This window comes from Staurois parvus, unplaced genomic scaffold, assembly GCF_062004578.1.
Source record: "Staurois parvus isolate SC_StPar_1 unplaced genomic scaffold, SC_StPar_1.0 ptg000153l, whole genome shotgun sequence".
NCBI lineage: Eukaryota > Metazoa > Chordata > Amphibia > Anura > Ranidae > Staurois > Staurois parvus.
The window spans coordinates 6670568-6689830 of record NW_028317949.1 but is presented as its reverse complement, the minus strand read 5'-3'; the positions used below and the strand labels follow the sequence as shown (position 1 = coordinate 6689830).

The 19263-nt window shown below is 38.8% G+C and overlaps 1 protein-coding gene and 1 pseudogene across 1 annotated transcript in view; one reads left to right on the top strand and one right to left on the bottom strand.

The window, feature by feature from the left end:
• CDH18 (cadherin 18) overlaps positions 1-19263 on the top strand; it is an 835087-nt gene that overhangs the window by 803401 nt on the left and 12423 nt on the right. The gene's annotated exons all lie outside the window — the stretch shown is intronic.
• On the bottom strand, positions 2131-4271 carry LOC149463722 (uncharacterized; annotated as a pseudogene).

Sequence of the window (19263 nt, the reverse complement as noted above, 5' to 3'; positions counted from 1 at the left end):
ATAAGGGGTTAGTGATGGTTGGGGACATACAAGGGCCACTGATGTTGGGGGACATATGAGGGGTTGCTGATGGTGGGGGACAGATAAGGGGTCACTGATGATGGGAACAGATAAGGGGACACTAATGGTGGGGTACACTGATGGTGGGGTACAGATGAGGGGTTACTGATAGTGGGGAACATATTAGGGGTACACTGAGTGTTGGGGACACTGATGGTGGGTACAGATAAGGGAACACTGATTGTGAACGACAGATGAGGAGGACAGTAATGACGGGACACTGACAGCAGGAGAAAGATGAGGTGGACACTGATGGTGGGTACAGATAAGGGAACACTGATTGTGATCAACAGATGAGGAGGACAGTAATGACAGGGGACACTGACAGCAGGAGAAAGATGAGGGGGACACTGATGGAATGGGTCTCTGATGGAATGGGTCTCTGATGAGGGGGAAACTGATGTGGGAGCTTTGATGTAAGGGGCCACTGATAAGGGTGTCTATGATGAGGCGAACCTGATGAGGAGTCTCTGAGGTGGGGATCACTAATGAGGGGGAGCACTGATGAGGTGTTCTGTGATTAGGGGGTGATGACACGGAATGTGAGGATACAGGATGTGATGTCAGTCTGTGCATAAAAAAGATACGCATGACTGAAGTCAACATGCATAAAAACTGACTGAAATGTGCTTGAAAACTGATGTAAACTCGTGTCTCTGCAAGTGAAATCTGCACAGTTTTACCATCAGCTTTTATGAAGGTATGGTGCGAGCGTATGAATGAGCCTTAAGATATTCTCTCTTTGACATATTTTCATCACTTGACCCAGCAATATGCAATGCTCACAATGACATACTGTAGTTCTCACCATAAATAGCTTAAATTCATGGTTAAGTGAAGCAATAGCTTCGACCATCAGGAACCCAAGAACAGCACAAGGTTCCATTTCATAGAGATTAGTAAAACAACCATTTACAGTAAATACCTGCCTCCAACTGAGTTGATAAAGAATAACCAACTTAGTGGGAATGAATTACTTAGAGCAAATGGGCTCTTTACATGGGAATCTTACCTTAGCTTAGTGAATAAGGTGAAGCTCTGCTACCTTCCATCATCCAATCATGTGCAAGCAAAATGCTGTTTTTTTTATTTTCATTGCATGTGTTATTCTGCAGATTGAATTTTTACCACATTCACTAAGCTTAGGGAAAATTATCTTGCAAATAGAACCACTAATGTTCCTTTAGTAGATCAATCCCAATGTGTCCATGCTTTTTGCATATCAACATTGTTATTTGTTAACAAAATATATAGGGCAATGCTCTATACTTATTTAATTTTCAAAAGTATTTACACTTACTGTCTGGAAAAGTCCACTGGTCCTTTGAAAAAATGCAATCAATACGTTTAAACCATCTTCACACCAACATCAGGTTCTTTAGAACTGAAAATGTATTGTATGGCACATGAAAATAAATTTCAAATCACCCATGGTCCCTGGAACAGAAAAAAATTGGTGGTACTAAAAATCAGTTTTTCCTCTGACTGCTTACTTGAACAGTAGATTCTGTTTAACACAAAGATAGCTCAGCTAGTAAGCGCTTACCGCATAATGACCATAAAAATAAAAGCAACATGTGTTCTGGGCTAGAAAGAAAGGACACATACAAACTCTTGTTGTCAAGGTGAAATACTTTTGTGTCTCACTTAGCATATGGATGGTGCATGTCATGTAATAACAATAAGTATTATTAGCTGCTTCAGCCAGTAACTATCCTTTCTAAATCGTATTCCCCTCTCTGAATATGAGCAAAACAGAGAACAATGGACTCAACAAAAGCAATCATTTGTAATGAAACAGGAAAAAACAGATGACAAACAGAAAAAACATCCATGCATACCAATGCAGCATCACTTTCTTCACATTCTCACTTAATCAGTATCACTTTTATTGGTGTAAATAAAATAATATGCAATAATATATAATATCTTTAAAATGTTTTTATTAATTTTATATACTACTGAACGTTAACATCCAAAACTGAATTGCTCAGTCATTAAGGACTCGAGCAGAGCATAAATAAAATACAACACAAGCCCCACTATCCGGACTTGTATTACAAGCCCGGCCTACCCCAAAAGCGCAGCCAGCTCAACACAATTTTGTAATCCCACATTGAAAATATCCAGTTCTATGTGTGAAAAGTGGATATAGTCTGACCAGTAAAGACCACTAAATCCGCCTTCAAGTTCCACATGCCGATAAGAAAAACCATTAATCAATTACATACATTTTTCCATTGACTTTTTCAGCCTTCTTCTAATCTTCTCTAATGCTCTAAATTGTGGGTACAACAACCGTAACAGATGTGGAACTATTTCAGAAAGAACAAATGTAGTATTTGGGGCTATTAATCTGAAACGGTGTAAATCCTGCTTCATCATGAATAGCAATTCCAAAGTTTTAACTTTACCTATGTCGTTTCCCCCAAGATGAATAATAACCATGTCAGGTGAAGGCCAAATTTCAAGTAATTTAGAAAGATGAAGAAATTAATTAACCCATTTCAAACCCCTAAAACCTTTCCAATAAATTTGAAAATGCTTTGGATCCAAGGACAAGTTAGTAGAATAACAGCGTTGAGCTACTCTTTTTCTTGTCCAAAATACAAATGAATATCCAACTATCCACACGCATCTCTTACTACTTGAAATTCAAATAGAAAGGTCATGTCTGATATGCAAATTAAAACATTTTGATTCCCATCTACAAAATTGTTTGATTATTGTTTCATCAAGGCCCATTCTAGCAGCTTCTGTGGCTGCACCTATTCTAAATGAATGAGAGGTAAATCTTAGATGCTGTAAACCTGCTAGTCTCAGGCACTTTGTAAATACCAAACTAAATTGCTATTTTGTAAGTGGGAATAAATCAAAATAAATTAAAAGTAAACCTTTATTTTCCAGCCTCATCGACCAATACTTTTTAACTGACTCTAAAGGGCGTATGCTGTGATCTTTACAAGCATATAAACTAATCCATATGCCTCTACTAAATTGGTCTGTTTTTGATTTAGAAATAAACAGACGCTCTCCATTGTCAAAAAGGACCACATGGTCAACTGCCAGCCCTTGTCTGGAAATTTTATTCTGTGGCAATAACTCAGATATTCGTGGTGCTCCAAAGAATGATAAAACAAAGGCAACTTTAAATAACGTGCTTCATATTTTGAAAAACATATGCTAGCAGTAGTTACACATAAATGGAGATCGACAGAGGTCTCCTACTATCTTTTGACATATGGGCTTTTTTATACCCCTTAATTGCCTGCTGAACCATAAAATAACTGGTACATGCAATTTGATTGTTAAACTTTAGAAAAAATGATACTCCGGCTAATATTTTAGTTATATGGCTATACGAATATTCTAAATGCATTAAATAACACAAAAAAGACAGAATAGCATTTTCAGAAGGAGAATTAAATTGGAAACCAAATTCTCTAGCGAATTCTTTCCACTTAAACCATGCGATCGAATATTCAGTCCACGTACTGTGAGCTAAGGAATTTTTTTATTGAATCGAATATTACTGTCAACTCAATCTCCACAGGTGATCCGGAAAAGTAACGTCTTTTAGATCTGCATAGGGGAGTAGTTGACAAAATCTTGACATTTGTAATCGCGATAACACATCTGCAATTTGATTCTCCTTTCCTGGAACATACTTAGCCTTAATCCATATGTTAAAATGCAAACATAAGAAAACCAAATGTCTTATAAATTTGATGACATATAACATTTTGACAATAAGAAATTCACTGCATAAATTACCCCTTTATTGTCTGAATGTATGAGGATCCTTTTGTTTCTAAAACTTTCCCCCAAAATTTCTAAAGCTACAACTAACGGGACCAATTCTAATAATACAATGTTTTTTGTGGCTTTTTTAATTATCCACTCAATAGGCCACACACCACAGTACCAGTGTGTTTGCCATATTGCGGCAAAACCTTTTGGACCCGCTGCATCTGTAAACAGTTTAAAATCTATCGTCCTAACAAAGCCTTCTTGAGAAAATGACTTACCATTAAATTTGTTGAGAAATTGAAACCGCACGCTAAGATCTTCCTTGAGATCCTGCATTAAACAAATGTGTGAAAATAGCTAAATACAAACGACATGAAAAAAGTTTACCAACTGGCATAATTCTGCACGCGTATGTTAATAGGCCAGTTAATAGCAATACTTTCTTTTGACTCAAAAAACATGTTATTAGGGATTTAAATGTTTCCATTTTTTCCCTTGGTAATTTAATTTCCCTTATAGACATATTATTATTATTATTATTATACAGGATTTATATAGCGACAACAGTTTGCTCAGCACTTTACAATATAACGGGAGACAATACAGCAGCAATACAGTTCAATACAAGAGGGAAAGGAGGGCCCTGCTCCTTGGAGCTTACAATCTAGGAGGGAGGGGCTAGTGGTACAAAAGGTAGTGACTGTGGGGGATGGACTGGTTGGAAGAGTAGAAAATTCCAGTATTAGCTGAGGGCAGGATAGGCTTCCCTGAAGAGATAGGTTTTCAGAGATCACCTAAAAGTGAGCAGAGTAGGCGATAGTCTGATAAATTGGGGTAGAGAGTTCCAGAGGATGGGGGAAGCTCTGGAAAAGTCCTGGAGACGAGTATGGGAGGAGGAGACAAGGGAGCTAGAGGGCAGGAGGTCTTGCAAGGAGTGGAGAGTACGGTTTGGGTGATATTTAGAGACAAGATCTTTGATGTAATTTGGGGCAGAGTTATAAATGGCTTTATACGTTATTGTTAATGTTTTGAATTTTATCCGTTGGGCAATGAGAAGCCAGTGGAGGGATTGGCAGAGAGGGGTGGCAGATACAAAACGGTTTGTAAGGTGAATAAGTCTAACAGCAGCATTCATGATAGACTGAAGAGGGGATAGCCTGCGATGAGGTAGGCCAATGAGGAGGGAGTTGCAATAGTCAAGGCGAGATATAACAAGGGAGTGAATAAGTTGCTTAGTGGTTTCCGAGGTTAGGAACGGGTGTATCTTGGAGATGTTGCGGAGGTGAAGTCTACAAGATTTGGACAGTGATTGGATTTGGGGGTAAAAGGACAGATGGGAGGCTAGGAGTACACCTAGTATCCTGGCATGAGGGGGGGGAATGATGATTGTGTTATTGATCTTGATGGAGAAGAAGTCAGGGGAGGGGGCATGGTCTAGGGGGAATACTAAGAGCTCAGTTTTGGAAAGATTGAGTTTGAGGAAGTGGAATGACATCCATGCCGATATGTCACTTAGTAGGTTAGTAATACGAGAGGAGACTGAAGGGGTGTGGTGAGGGGTAGCATAGAGATGGTACTTAAAGCCATGGGAGTTTATCATGTGACCAAGGGAGGAGGTGTAGATGGAGAAGAGAAGGGGTCCAAGGACAGATCCTTGAGGCACCCCTACAGAAAGAGGGAGTGAAGAGGAGGAGGCAGCGTTATAGAAAACACTGAAGGAGCGCTGCAATAGGTGGTAGGAGAACCAGGAGAGAGCAGAGTCTCTGAGACCAAGAGAGTGGAGTTTTTTGAGGAGGAGGGGATGGTCAACCGTATCAAAAGCCGCAGAGAGGTCAAGTAGGAAGAGTACGGAGTAGTGGCCATTGCTTTTAGCAGTTAGGAGATCATTTGTGAGTTTTAGTATGGCAGTTTCTTTGGAGTGTAGTGAGCAAAAGCCAGACTATAAAGGGTTAAGAAGGTTGCTGTCAGTGAGGTGGGAGCTCAGGCGATTGTAGACTAAGCTTTCTAGCATTTAGAGGTAAATGGCAGCAGGGAGATGGGTCTTAAGTTGTTCAGGTTGGTGGGGTCCAGTGAGGGCTTTTTAAGCATGGAAGTGATGTGCACATGCTTTAGGGGGGAGGGGAAGGCACCGTTAGAGAGGGAAAGATTGAAGATGTGAGTGAGGGAGCATAGGATGGAAGGTGAGGGTGACCATTGTAGTTGTGAGGGGACAGGATCCAGGGGGCAGGTAGTGAGATGAGCTTCCGAGAAAACCTTAGTGACCTCTTTGGTAGTAGCAAGATCAAAAGAGGAAAGTGTTGAGGGAGGTTTAGTATAAGGTATGCTAAGTGGGATGGATGTCAGTGCAGTGGCGATGCCCCTACAAATTGTGTCAATCTTGTTTTTTAAATGATTTGCAATATCGTGAGCAGTGAGTGAGGTACGAGGTGGAGGTGGAGAAAGTAGAGAGTTAAAAGTAGAGAAGAGACGATGAGGACTGGATGACAAGGTATTAATAAGATTGACAAAGTAGGCTTGTTTGGCAGCATGAAGAAAAGAATTGTATGTTAAGAAAGCAGATTTATATCAGGTGAATGCTTGCTGGGATTTGGTTTTACGCCACAATCGCTCCAGCGCACGACTATGTCGTTTAAGATTTCTGGTGTAGTCAGTCCGCCAAGGTTGCAACGGTCGGGGCCTGATGCTTCATGTTGTTAGAGGAGCAAGCGAGTCTAAGGCGGATGAAAGCGAATTGTTGTAGACAGCAGTAGCCAGGTCAGGGCAGGACAGGGGAGAGATTCTGTCATAGAGTTGCTCAGTTGCAGAGTGGAAAGGAACAGGGTTCAAGTTGTGAAGGTTTCTGCGGGTAATTATTTGCTGCTTGGAGGGATAGGTATTTGAAGACAAGGACACTGTGAAGGTGATGAGATTGTGATCAGAGAGAGGAAAGGGGGTGTTTGTGAGGTTGTAAGGAGTGCAAAGACGAGAGAAAACAAGGTCCAATGTATTCCCATCACAGTGAGTAGAGGACTGTATACACTGTGCTAATGCAAAAGATGGGGTTAGGTTGAAGAGTTAGGATGTAGCCGGGTTGTTGACAATGATAGGGATGTTAAAATCTCCGAGAATGATAGTGGGTAGTTCAGAGGAGAGAAAGTAGGGTAGCCAGGTGGAGAAATCATCAAGAAAGCGGGACACCGGTCCAGAAGGCCGATAGATCACTGCAATCCTCAGAGAAATGGGAGAAAACAGCCGGATACAGTGAGTCTCGAAAGAAGAGAAGGATAGAGAGGGAAGGTTAGGGAGGACTTGAAAGGTGCTGAGTGGGGATAAAAGCAAACCAGCCCCACCACCTTTCCAACCACTGGGTCTGGGTGAGTAGGTCCAGGTGAGGCCTCCATAGGAAAGTACTGCAGGGGAAGCAGAATCTGCTGCTTGGAGCCAGGTTTCTGTAATTGCTAGTAGGCTAAGGGAGTGGGAGACAAAAAGGTCATGGATAGAGGTGAGCTTATTACAGACAGAGCGGGCATTCCAGAGCGCACATGAAAAAGGGAGGGTGGTTTTTGGGAGCACGGGGACTGATATTAAATTGAGGGGATTGAGACTATTCCCGGAAGAAGGAGGATGCCTGGTGTGTGGGTGAAATACTAGAGGACCAGGGTTTGGGGAGATTTTGGGAACGCAGGAAAGTAATATGAAAAGGAGTAGTGGAGGAGACATATTAAAAGGTACACAGAGTGGGACTCAGACTTGTAAGAGATGTTTCCCAGGGTGTTTGCTTGCAGTCTGTCCAGCATGCAGTAGAGTTTCTTGTTGTTCAACTGCTGTGTTTAACTGTTTCTTAGCACTCCATCAACGCAGCACTCACGCAAAAGCAGCACCCCATCAGTAACTGTGCCCCCCATCAGTGATCACCCCCCTTAAGCTGTTCTAAATTTATAGGGAGATGGCCAAATGAGCACTCTTCTCCGCCCCAATTAGGAACTGATGAGGATCACATGAATAGGGGGGATGTTTCTCAAACACACCAGACACAGACTACAGTCATAAAACGAGTGCAGCTAGAGGTGAGAAATAAACAACATATACAAGAATATATATACACTAGTTGTTCTGAAATAAAGAGGAGTCAATGCTTTGTTGTAGTTAAGAGTGGAGTGAAGATAGGAGCATTTACCTGTGAAAAGTAGAGAAGGCATGATTAAATTGCTGTGTTTAACTGCTTCTTAGCACTCCATCAATGCAGCACTCAGGCAAACGCAGCACCCCACCAGTGACTGTGCCCCCCCATCATATTGATGTGTATTCCTAAAAATGTTATATCCGAAGATGGTAAAACCAAAAAGTTGTGTAATTTTTCAGAATAGCTGAAGTAAATCCTCACAGATTGATGAATTAGCTGGACCAATAAATAAAAAGTCATCTAAATAATGTATAATGCTGTCTATGTTTGATTCAAAATGAACTACCCACTGTAAAAATGTTGTAAAGGCTTCAAAATAAGCAATGAGCAGTCCATGATCAAGCACATATTTTAATAGAAATTTCCTTCAAAATAAATGCCTGACGAATTAAAAGACAAAGGAGAAACTGGTAATAAACGAAATGCTGCTTTTATATCCGCTTTTGCCATTAACCACATTTTTTTATTTTTTCTATGTCTTCTTCGAAAGAACAATATGAAACAGATGCCAATTCATTCACTATTTCATCATTTAATGAAGAAACCTAATAGAGAGAGTTGTATCTTACATGTGGTGGGATTTTTAACCTTAGAGTGTATACAAAACGAACAATTGTTTAAAACAATTGACATTTTATTTAACACATCAACACGTATTTCACCAATATAGTGTAGCAATTCTTGACAACATATTTGCTTTACAATACTTGTAGTTATTACATTCAATAGCTAGTGGTATCCTTTGAAGCTGATCTCCATCCTGCAACCTCAATTTTTAGAACTACAAGTGCATTCAGCCTAAATCCTTAATGAATAACCCTTGGGGAATGATAGATGATGTATTAAAGAAGAAGATAAGAATTGGGTCTTTTCTTTGGAAAAATACCCAGAGGAGATATACGCAAGTTCATAAATGGAGGGAAAGGAAAAGGGCCCGCAATGTGGCCCTCCTTCATTTCTTTTTGCAATATTTCCTTTACTATATCTGAAATTTTTTTACCGATTTTAAATTGGGAACTATCTCATAACCTTCCCCTGAAAACATTGGCAGTGGGAAACCATATTTGGTGCATGTCTCATTAAAGAAAACCTGTCACCCTAAAATCATCACATAGGGAACTTTGTGTCTTCATGTGATGAAAAAAAAAGTTACGTAAAAAAAATATTTTTATTTATTGCAAAAAAATAAAGTTACACCCAAGCACATAACCTCATCCCCACATATACACACTTATAAACATCAGGGCACCTCCTCCGTAACACTAAACTGATGACCTGTAGGGGCTTTGAAGCGTCACTTATAGAAAATATAGGGTACTGAAGTTTTTCGCCATTTCATAGGCGCACACAAATTTAAGGTTTGACATGTTGGGTATCTATTTACTCGGCGAAACCTCATATTATATATTTTGGTAATTTATTGCATTTCTTTGCTCTAAAATTCACATTTGTGTGTTTTTTACTGAAATTTTGCATTTCCTAGACCTTTGTGTTAATATAGTGTGACATTAAAAATTGGAACTACCACTATTTTATTCTCTATGGTGTCTGCTTTGAGAAAATGTAATATAATGTCTGAGGGTTTTGTGTAATCTTCAGGCCTAAAATGATTTTTTTAAACGTGTGCAAAAAAATGCAAAAACTGCTCTGACAGCAAAAGGGTTAAATACTGGGTATTTTCATTGTTGCCTTTTTTTTATGTACTTTATTTTTATTTGCATTGGTATATGTCTGGCATGACAGTGCTCAGCTTTCCATACCTTTTTCTTAAGTCCTACAAATGGCCAAAATATACACTACTTTGCCAAAAGTATTGGGACTCCTGCCTTTACACGCACATAAACTTTAATGGCATCCCAGTCTTGGTCCATAGGGTTCAATATTGAGTTGGCCCACCCTTTGCAGCTGTAACAGATTCATCTCTCCTGGGAAGGCTGTCCACAAGGTTTAGGAGTGTGTCTATGGGAATGTTTGATCACTCTTCCAGAAGCGCATTTGTGAGGTCAGGCACTGATGTCAGACAAGAAGGCCTGCCATGCAGTCTCAGCTCTAATTCATCCCAAAAGTGTTCTATCTGGTTGAGACACACTTTCTGCAGGTCAGTCAAGTTCCTCCACCCTAAACTCACTCATCCATGTCCTTATGGACCTTGTTTTGTGCTGGTGCGTAGTCATGTTGGAAAAGGAAAGGGCCATCCCCAAATGTTTCCCACAAAGTTGGGGACATGAAATTTTCCAAAATGTCTTGGTATGCTGATGCCTTAAGAGTTCCCTTCACTGGAACTAAGGGGCCAAGCCCAACCCCTGAAAAACAACCCCACACCATAATCCCCCCTCCACCAAACTTTACACTTGGTACAATGCAGTCAGGCAAGTACCGTTCTCCTGGCAACCAAACCCAGACATGTCCTGCGGATTGTCAGACTAGAGTCTGGCTCTAGAGTCCAGTGGCAGCATTCTTTACACAACTGCATCTGACGTTTTGCATAGCCCTTGATGTAAGGCTTGGATGCAGCTGTTTGGCCATGGAAACCCAATCCATGAACCTCTCTGTACACTGTTGTTGTGCTAATCTGAAGGCCATATGAAGTTTGGAGGTCTTTAACTATTGACATTGGCAACTTCTGCGCACTGTGCACTTCAGCACACTCTGACCCCTCTCTGTCATTTTACATGGCCTACCACTTCTTGGCTGAGTTGCTGTTGTTCCCAGTTGCTTACACTTTTTTATAATACTACTGACAGTTGACTGTAGAATATTTTATAGCAAGTAAATGTTACAGATTGCACAGGTGGCAACTTATCATGATACCACGCTTGCATTCACTAAGCTCCCGAGAGCGACCCATTCTTTCACAAATGTTTGTAGAGGCAGTCTGCATGCCTAGGTGCTTGATTTTATACACCTTTAGTCATGGAGGTGATTGGAACACCTAAATCCAATGATTTGGAGGGGTGTCTCAATACTTTTGTCAAAATAGTGTATACTTCAATGGGATTTGCAGCTTTCAAGTCTGGAAGTTCTCAGACTTCGAATTTGAGCTAGGTTTATGAAACCTTGGCAAGATTTCTGAAACCTGGGCAAATTTGCTGATCCCCTGTTTTATTACAATATTAACTTCTAAATTAATACAAATGAAATAGCATTGGCTTAAAAAGGAACTGCATTTTTATATGCATACATATTTCCATACATTGATACATGCAATCTACTCTACTCATGACACCATGCTGTGATATGGTGGAACATCTAAATGTTTGAAAAAAGATGTGGCCATGCTGGGAGATCATTAATGCTTTTTACTACACTGTGGGCAGATTCATTTTCATACAGTGTTCTGGACATAGATTTCATTTGCAGGGAAAAACTGCTGTGTTAATGTAAATTGCTTTATTACCATCACTTCCTATTCCCTGTAGATAACACTGAATATAGGAGACTAATTGATGGGCTTTAAAGAGACTGGATATAAACTGTGTGTTCATTTTAAAAAATCACGGTGGATGGCGATACTTAAATCCTGTTAGATTTTGAGACTACTTATAGTGTGCCCTTTAATAAGATCCTTAAGCATTGAGATTTCAGTCATTTTAGGTATAGCAATTATGACTTGAACTATGTGTGTGTCAGTCTGCTGATGTGAGGGTCTCTTTAATTGATACAACAGCTGTATATAGAATTTATTCTTTAATGTTGATACACGAGATCACTTATTGACCCATACAGTTTGAGTTCTGCAAAGTGTGGTAGTTTTAAAATATTTTTAATTTTTAAATGCTAAAAAACATTATGGTTATACCTTGGCAATAAAAGTTCAGCTCCTTTTAAGTTGGTTGTTTTTTAATTATTAATTATTCAGAGATAAATTATAAGCCGGTTAGTCTGGAATAGTCATATATCTAGGAATTATAATACTGTGTAATACCAGTTGACTCCTGAAGATTTTTTGTAGACTACTCAAACCTCAGAATAAATTCAGAGTTTTCTAAATAACCCAAGGATTGCAAACATATTGTAATTATATAATTATGTTGCTGATAGCAAGTCCTGTCACCAAAACATATCTTGAAATTCAGACTGGTGTCATGTAGTTATTTACAATTTGATGTAGAACTGAAAAGCAGATAGCTCTAAGCATGACCAAGTAGACCACATTTTCAGCAATAAAGCATCACAGCAGTGACAATATAAATACCGCATATTTAAACAAGTTTTATGTTTTAATTTTTTTTCACACAATACTACTACAGAGCATGTACTGAAACTGCAGAATAGGCAGTAAAATATAAATACACTGGTCCCCTCTTGTGAGGAAAGCACTGCTCATCTCAAGGTAGAAGATTTGAGTCTTAAAGTGGAATTCTGGGCCCTAACTATCTAATCTTAAATTTGCTCCCATCCCTTTCTATCTCCTATTTTAACTATCCTGTGGAAATGAAATGCACATACAGTACTTACCTATTCTGAGGGTGCTCCGATCCAGGCTAGTGATAAGTTGCCAGATGTGGTTTCAGGGAAGCGGAAGAACAGGTGACAGCTGATTCCCCATAATAACATATAGGTAATGTCAACATCCAGGCATTTCATCTGCTGTAGTCATTCTTACCTTTCCCTTAAAACCAGGCGCTGGAGCATTCATGTGACTGGACCAGAATTAACAATGACTAATCTATTAGGAATAAAGTATACATTGGTAGATAAGAAATAATAAATATGTAATTGCAAGATGTTATACCATAGTGATTTATATATGTAAGAACGTATAACAGCAACAGAAAAAAAACAGAAGCAGAAAAGAGCAAGAAAATAAAGATATATAGAAAAAGATAGCCAACTTCTTGACTAGATGGGGGAAGTCTGGTCTTCCTTCTTATTGTTTTGTTAGTTACAGTAACCTAATACTGTGCACATAGAATGGTCATGTTGCAAGCATAATAACTAAAGCAATAATAATAAGGTGTAAGGTGCAGGAGCAAGACAACATGATGGAGTGAACAAGTCTCACACTCATAGGCTATATTAAGCTAAGGATCCGTTCACATATAGCAACAATAGAGTGTCGCAATTTTAGCACGTTTTTAAATTCACAATTTTTGTCACATTTTTTGGAACAGAACCATTAATTTGAATGTGCTGCTCTATGCTCGAAAAAGTACCAATGTAACTGTGCATTTTTTTTTTGGAGCTGACTTTAGCGCATTTTTGGAAAGAGCATTTATGAGATTTTGGCGCACATTTTGTTGTACTGTAAAACACCCATTTCTTTTACACATTTGGAGTACCAATAATAATAATGGCACCCAAATGTGTGTTGCATGTTTTGTGGCGATTTTATCACATTCCAGAATCGTGGGCAGAATTGAGCAATTCTGCCAGAGATTCTAGAATGCCCAGTTGTGAATGGTGCCTAAACCTGTAACCACTTGCTATAGTTCTGTATGCAATGATTAAAACTTTGTAATATCTGTGTTTTGTTGTATATTACAATTATCAATTTAAATAAATAAATATTATATTTAAAAAACTCCTAGTGCTACATATCAAAACCAGTAAATATTATTTGTAAGGTGCTTTATCTGACTAATACCAAATAGGAATTGTTTGCTGTTCCATAACTTATAGAAGACTTTCCCACTACCAACTACCAGCACAATATTCTGTGGTCCATGTATAATTACAGGAAGAAAACCTTTAAGAAGTAAGCACTAAACTAACAAATAAAATGGGTTTCAGGTAGTAGCTATGGATTATTCTGCACCAAAGCAGAGATGTTATAGATATTGAATCTGATACTGAAATATGAAATGCAAAAAGGACATGTTGGTGTACTACAATGCTGCTGCCCTATGATTGTGTTTATAGGGCCTTTGCAGAAATCCATGTGCTGTGAAAAAAAAATCTAGCAATCAATGTTAGCCATAAAACTTGAGAGCCAGACACATTTATTGGAAATGATATAAATTTTCTATGGTTAATAGCCAGTTCAAAAAGACACAAAATCTTAAAAGCCAATAGATCAAGAAGGAAATGCTTTGCAATGGACATGTCAAAGTCTGCGTAAAATGAAATCTTGAAATCAGTTTGCCTAAAGCTGCATCCGCATAAGTTGTTCAGTGACCATTTACCTGAACTGAACTGGTATGGGAGTTCTAGGTCTCTATAATCAAGGATCGTGCTATGTCTGTATGCAGTTAAAATTTTATGTATTTAATTTACAATGCAGATGTGTGTCGGCAAAGTGAATAGTACAAGTAATTATGATTCCTTTGCAGATATTATATGAGTTGTATTGGGTATCCAAGTAGCTGCTTACATATTATACAGTACATAGCTGATAGATACTGAACTTTCCATGTGTACAAGGCCAAAGAGCTCAAAAATGGCAGTGAATAGGTACATTGAAAGAAACACAATTAGTAACTTTGGGGTCTAACATACATTGGTGTGTACAGAATCACTGATATTCTTCTCAGTGGTGGACATAGCATGTTATGCATAGACAGAAAAAGCTGTGGATCAAGCATATTTTGGCAGACATATCAATGCACCTACACATTTTGGTTTACCATAGAGCTGACAGATGGGCTTAAATTGACAACATACTTTAAGACATGAATATATATAGGACTTTAATGCTAAATCTCTTAGGATTTGCTTTGACTTTTTTTATATGAATAAAAAACTATATCACAGACTCTACTTCAATATCTAATATCAATAATGCTAAAAATGTGTAAATAAGTAAGCGCCTTCTAGATAGCAGCAGCTGTACACCAAAGGCACCATATAAGACCTTCTAATAGACAATAATATACACCATGAGGGGTCCCAGCGGCAACTTTATATCGGGTCAGTACTTCATTTATTCCTTGCTTTGTACCTAATAAGTATCTGTTTGTGAGTGGGAATAAACATCCTAAGACATACTGCACTACTGGCCTCCTCTGTTTCTTCTGAGCTCCTGTGGGAGCCAGTTACATTCACAGAGAGGTCATCACCTAATGAGAAGGCTGAGTGCAAAGCGTGGGATAGCGAAGGAGACCTGACCAGATCTGACCAGACCTCTGATGAGATATTTGAAGTCTCTATATTATATAAAAGTGCACAAAGGTTGCGCATCTGGTGAGTGCGTAGTCTGTATCCTAATTGTTTCACCGTGTGCACAGTCTGTGTCGTTTGGAAATCAACAGATCGGTTGAGATCTTGCTCACACCTTCACGTTGGACTTATTCTTGGATATAGCATTTTTCCTCATGTTATATCAGCCACAAATCTAGTGGCATATATATGAGTGCACAGTGTCACTTTATATCTTTGTATGATCTTATGTACGTGTATATATACGTTTATTCATTTGTGTTTTAGCGCTGCACCTTTTTTTATATTAATATCTAATATCAACTGAATGGATTAGGGCTGTGTACCACTAGCCAGAAATCACCAGTGACAGGATCAGTAGAAAATACAGGGAGAACACAAACCCGATTTGTATGTGTCATTACCGCAACAGCTTCAGCAGCAAGATGTTGCTTCCTTGCTGCTGAAAATTTAGCAAGAGCTGAAACAAAGAGTTTTGGTGATCAATAGCTAGCTGCAAAAATACCTATCCAGCAGTGGTTGGCTGGTTAGCTAGGACAATAGCCTCTCAGACACTGGTGGTCAGAAGCTGGCTGGAACAAAAATGTTCCCCTACCATTGCATTGGTGGCTAGTGGCTGGCTGGAAAATAACCCTCACTCCAGCAGTGGTGATCAGTGGCTGGAATGAGTCTCCTAAACTTCCTGGTAGTTTATTGGAGCACTCTGTAAAGGAAAAAAAACACCACGTGCACACAGTGACAGGGCACACCAGAGAGCACCATTACTGTGGTAACAGTGTCTCAGAGCACTATGTGGAGCCACCACTTCTATGATACCTTAAAGTCTCTTTTGGGTTTTGGTGGGATGCCGCAGAAGCTCTGATCATTAAGTTTTGAGACATCCAAAAGTTTGACTAAACACTGGACAGAGGCTTCTTTCATTGATGGTTGCTGGATTGCAGAGAACCAGAGCTCTTCTAACCAGCACTGCACTGTGCACTGGAGCACACTGCAATTGGTGGGACCTGAAAAGGACTACACCCCCTAGTTATACCACTGGTGTCAACAACTAGCTTAGTTTGGCAAGTGCCAGATTTGGTTTCTCTTGTTCATGGTGGTGCTTTCTCTTAACTTCTTTAATAGCTACACATAAGTGAAAATATTAATATGTTCACTGCACTGTGCACTGGAGCACCTTGCAAGTTGTGGAACCTGGAAAGGACCACAGTCCCTAGCAATACCACTGTTGTCATCAACTAACTTAGTTTGTCAAATGCCAAATTTGGTTTCCCTTGTTCATGCCGGTGTCTTCTCATAGCCTCTCTAATAGCTGTACATAAGTGAACTTATTCATATGAATATAGATTTGCCCCATATTCCTCTATTTTATTCTTTACATATACTGTATAACATGAATATAATTTTTATTTTCTTAATTTTTATACTGTTATTTTTATTCATTTTAAGGGAACATTTTATGTCACCTTATATATTTTATATCTGAGAAAAAAATATGTATAGCAAGTACTCATTATAATATAGAAAAGAAGTACCACATTACAGAACAGCAGATGTATTATTATTATAATTATTTTCAGGATTCAGTGAAAGGTATCCAGCAGTCAGAATAATAGAGCATAGTTTGGAACAGATGAGCCAATTAACATATTTGGAGATGAAGAAGGTGTTAGAAGTCAGTGTAAGTACATTAATGCTGCATAAATAGTGCTGATGGAACTAGAAGGGATATGTATAAAAAAGTGACACTTATACTTGAAGTTGTTTAACCTAACAGAAAATGCATTCAAAATGTTCATTGCCATTTAAATATGTAGTTGTAAGCAGAAATTATTGCATTACCTCCTCAACACCTTTATACTCATTTCAGTGACATTTGAATGCTGTCACGTTTTATAGTTAGAACACTAAGCACAGAAACCTTAACAAGCATTGTCCTCAGGCCACAACTCCATTTATAGAGGTAACAACTCACAAGTTGACTTGTCTGGACAGCACTGTATGATTACCATTACAAACTGATTGATGGCTGAGCAGGATTGTGTGTGTTATGGGAGTCGCTTTAAGCAAGCCCTCACTGGAAAATGACACATTTTGTAAACAAACCTAAAAAGTCAAACCAGAGGGAGCTGAACAGCCTAAATGTAGTTTAGCAAAAGTACGGTAAATGTGAAAATGCATATGAACCAATAATGAAATCAGCTGTCAAGAAATACAGGTAGTATGAAAAAAAGACAGTTGCCATGCGCTAGTGTAAATTGCACACTAACTTTCAATTAGTTAATGAAAGTGTTAAGGCTCATGTGGATGGGCATTTATGTCCATTCCTAGAAACTTGCAATATTCAGTGAGCCTAACATTGGGACAGGTGAGGGGCAGAGCAAGTAGAGGGGCTAATAATGGCATGCATAAGACAAATTTGTTGGGCTCTTGTTGTGGATCTGTGAGCTGGTATACATATTATATCTTCTCAGGAGCTATGGAAACAAAGATTGGTGGGGTGTCAAAGTATTATTGACTACAAGCTGGGGGAGTAAACGTCACTGGCATTGCAAGTAGGTTGAAACTTTGAAACTCAACCCGGGGATGGGGGAAATTGACAGGCATTCTGAGCACACAATTGGAGATGAAACCAGTATTGAACCTGGGACGCACAACAGGAAAGAGTGTATTTTGCTTTATAAGGGTGGCCTTTACTAAAACAGTTTACAAACTCAACACAAGAAAAACTGGGCATACTATACTGGAAGTAGTCATGATTTAATAGGTGTGGTTTAATGCTTAAATGCAGGGGTCTATTTATCAGTTTTTTCACCCAAGCTGCACACAATTTTTTAGGATCAGTACATTTTCTAATGGAATCATATGTGTTCCTGTCAACACACACTGGAGCCACACCACTACCTATACCCCATTTTTGTACAATGCACATCCTTTTTTGCTGAATGCGGTGATGTGCTGGATATGGTCCTGCTCCTGTTGGATAGTTAGCAACTATCAAACTGTTGTTTTGAACTGTGGAAAAAGACTAGAACCAAACTTCTCCAAAATTGGATAATGTCCTCCACACCTGAGAGGGGGTGTCCACACAGAGACCAGGATAGAAACAACTTTCTTGGTCATTATTTCCAAATAGCCATTAGAACTTGCCACCTCCTGGTTTCATGTGAGCTGGAACTGCTCTGGTTGCATACAGGACAAGTCATGTATAAGAGTCTTTCTACATTTGCTTAGGCATTGGGACTTCAATTAACCAAATTGTTTTATTTTGTCACTAGGACATCTGCATTGCAAGATTTTGCTGCAAGGATAGCAATCATACATTTGGTGCTTATGAGGCACGTATCTACTTTTAGGATGTTTTAGGTGTTGTTAAACAAATTTCTAAACAATGGTCACACTAAGGGGGTTTGAGTTAAGCATTAAGGGTTATGTTTTATGGTTAGGGAAAGTGTTTATGGTTAGATTAAATGTTAAAGCATATATAAACCCCCACAAAATTTATATTCTTCAATTTATGAATCCTTAGATGTGGTGATTCAATTAATTTGTTTTTAGGATTTTTCACTTTATTTTTACCTGGTGATCTGGCCATTAACACACTTCCTGTCTTAAGGTGGCTTCTCTCCCTCCTCCACTGTATCTATGGAGGAGTAAGGTAGTTACCATTGGACAGCACCATTGTCAATCTGTGGTTAGGCTAGTGTTAAATAAAGATAAATGTACTGTAGGGTCTGAAAAATCAAAGTTGAGCTCAAGCTAACACCTCCTAAGTAACTACAGAAAAACTTATTTCATTTAGACAAAGGTTTTGTCTAAATGAGTAAGAGCCAACTACTGTAAGCAACCATGTCAATATTAAATATGATGTCTCAACCCTTTAACTGCAACTTTTGCTGGAAAGCTTGATCTGCTAAAGGAAGTTGAAAAATATCAGACTTACTGGCAGGATAAACAATTAATAAAATTGGTTTGGAAGGGCAAAGAACCTTTTATTAAAGCTATTGTCAGAGTGTATAATATGTGTTATTTTTATTTTGCCAGTAGTTGCACTGTAGGGGTTAAAGAGAACCCAAGGCTATTTAAAGTGTAACTTAAAGTGGTTCTCCAGATTCCTGTAAAAAAATAAATAAAAGTCAGCAGCTACAAAAACAGCCACTCACCTATCTCACGATCCAGCAATGTCCTCGCCCCAG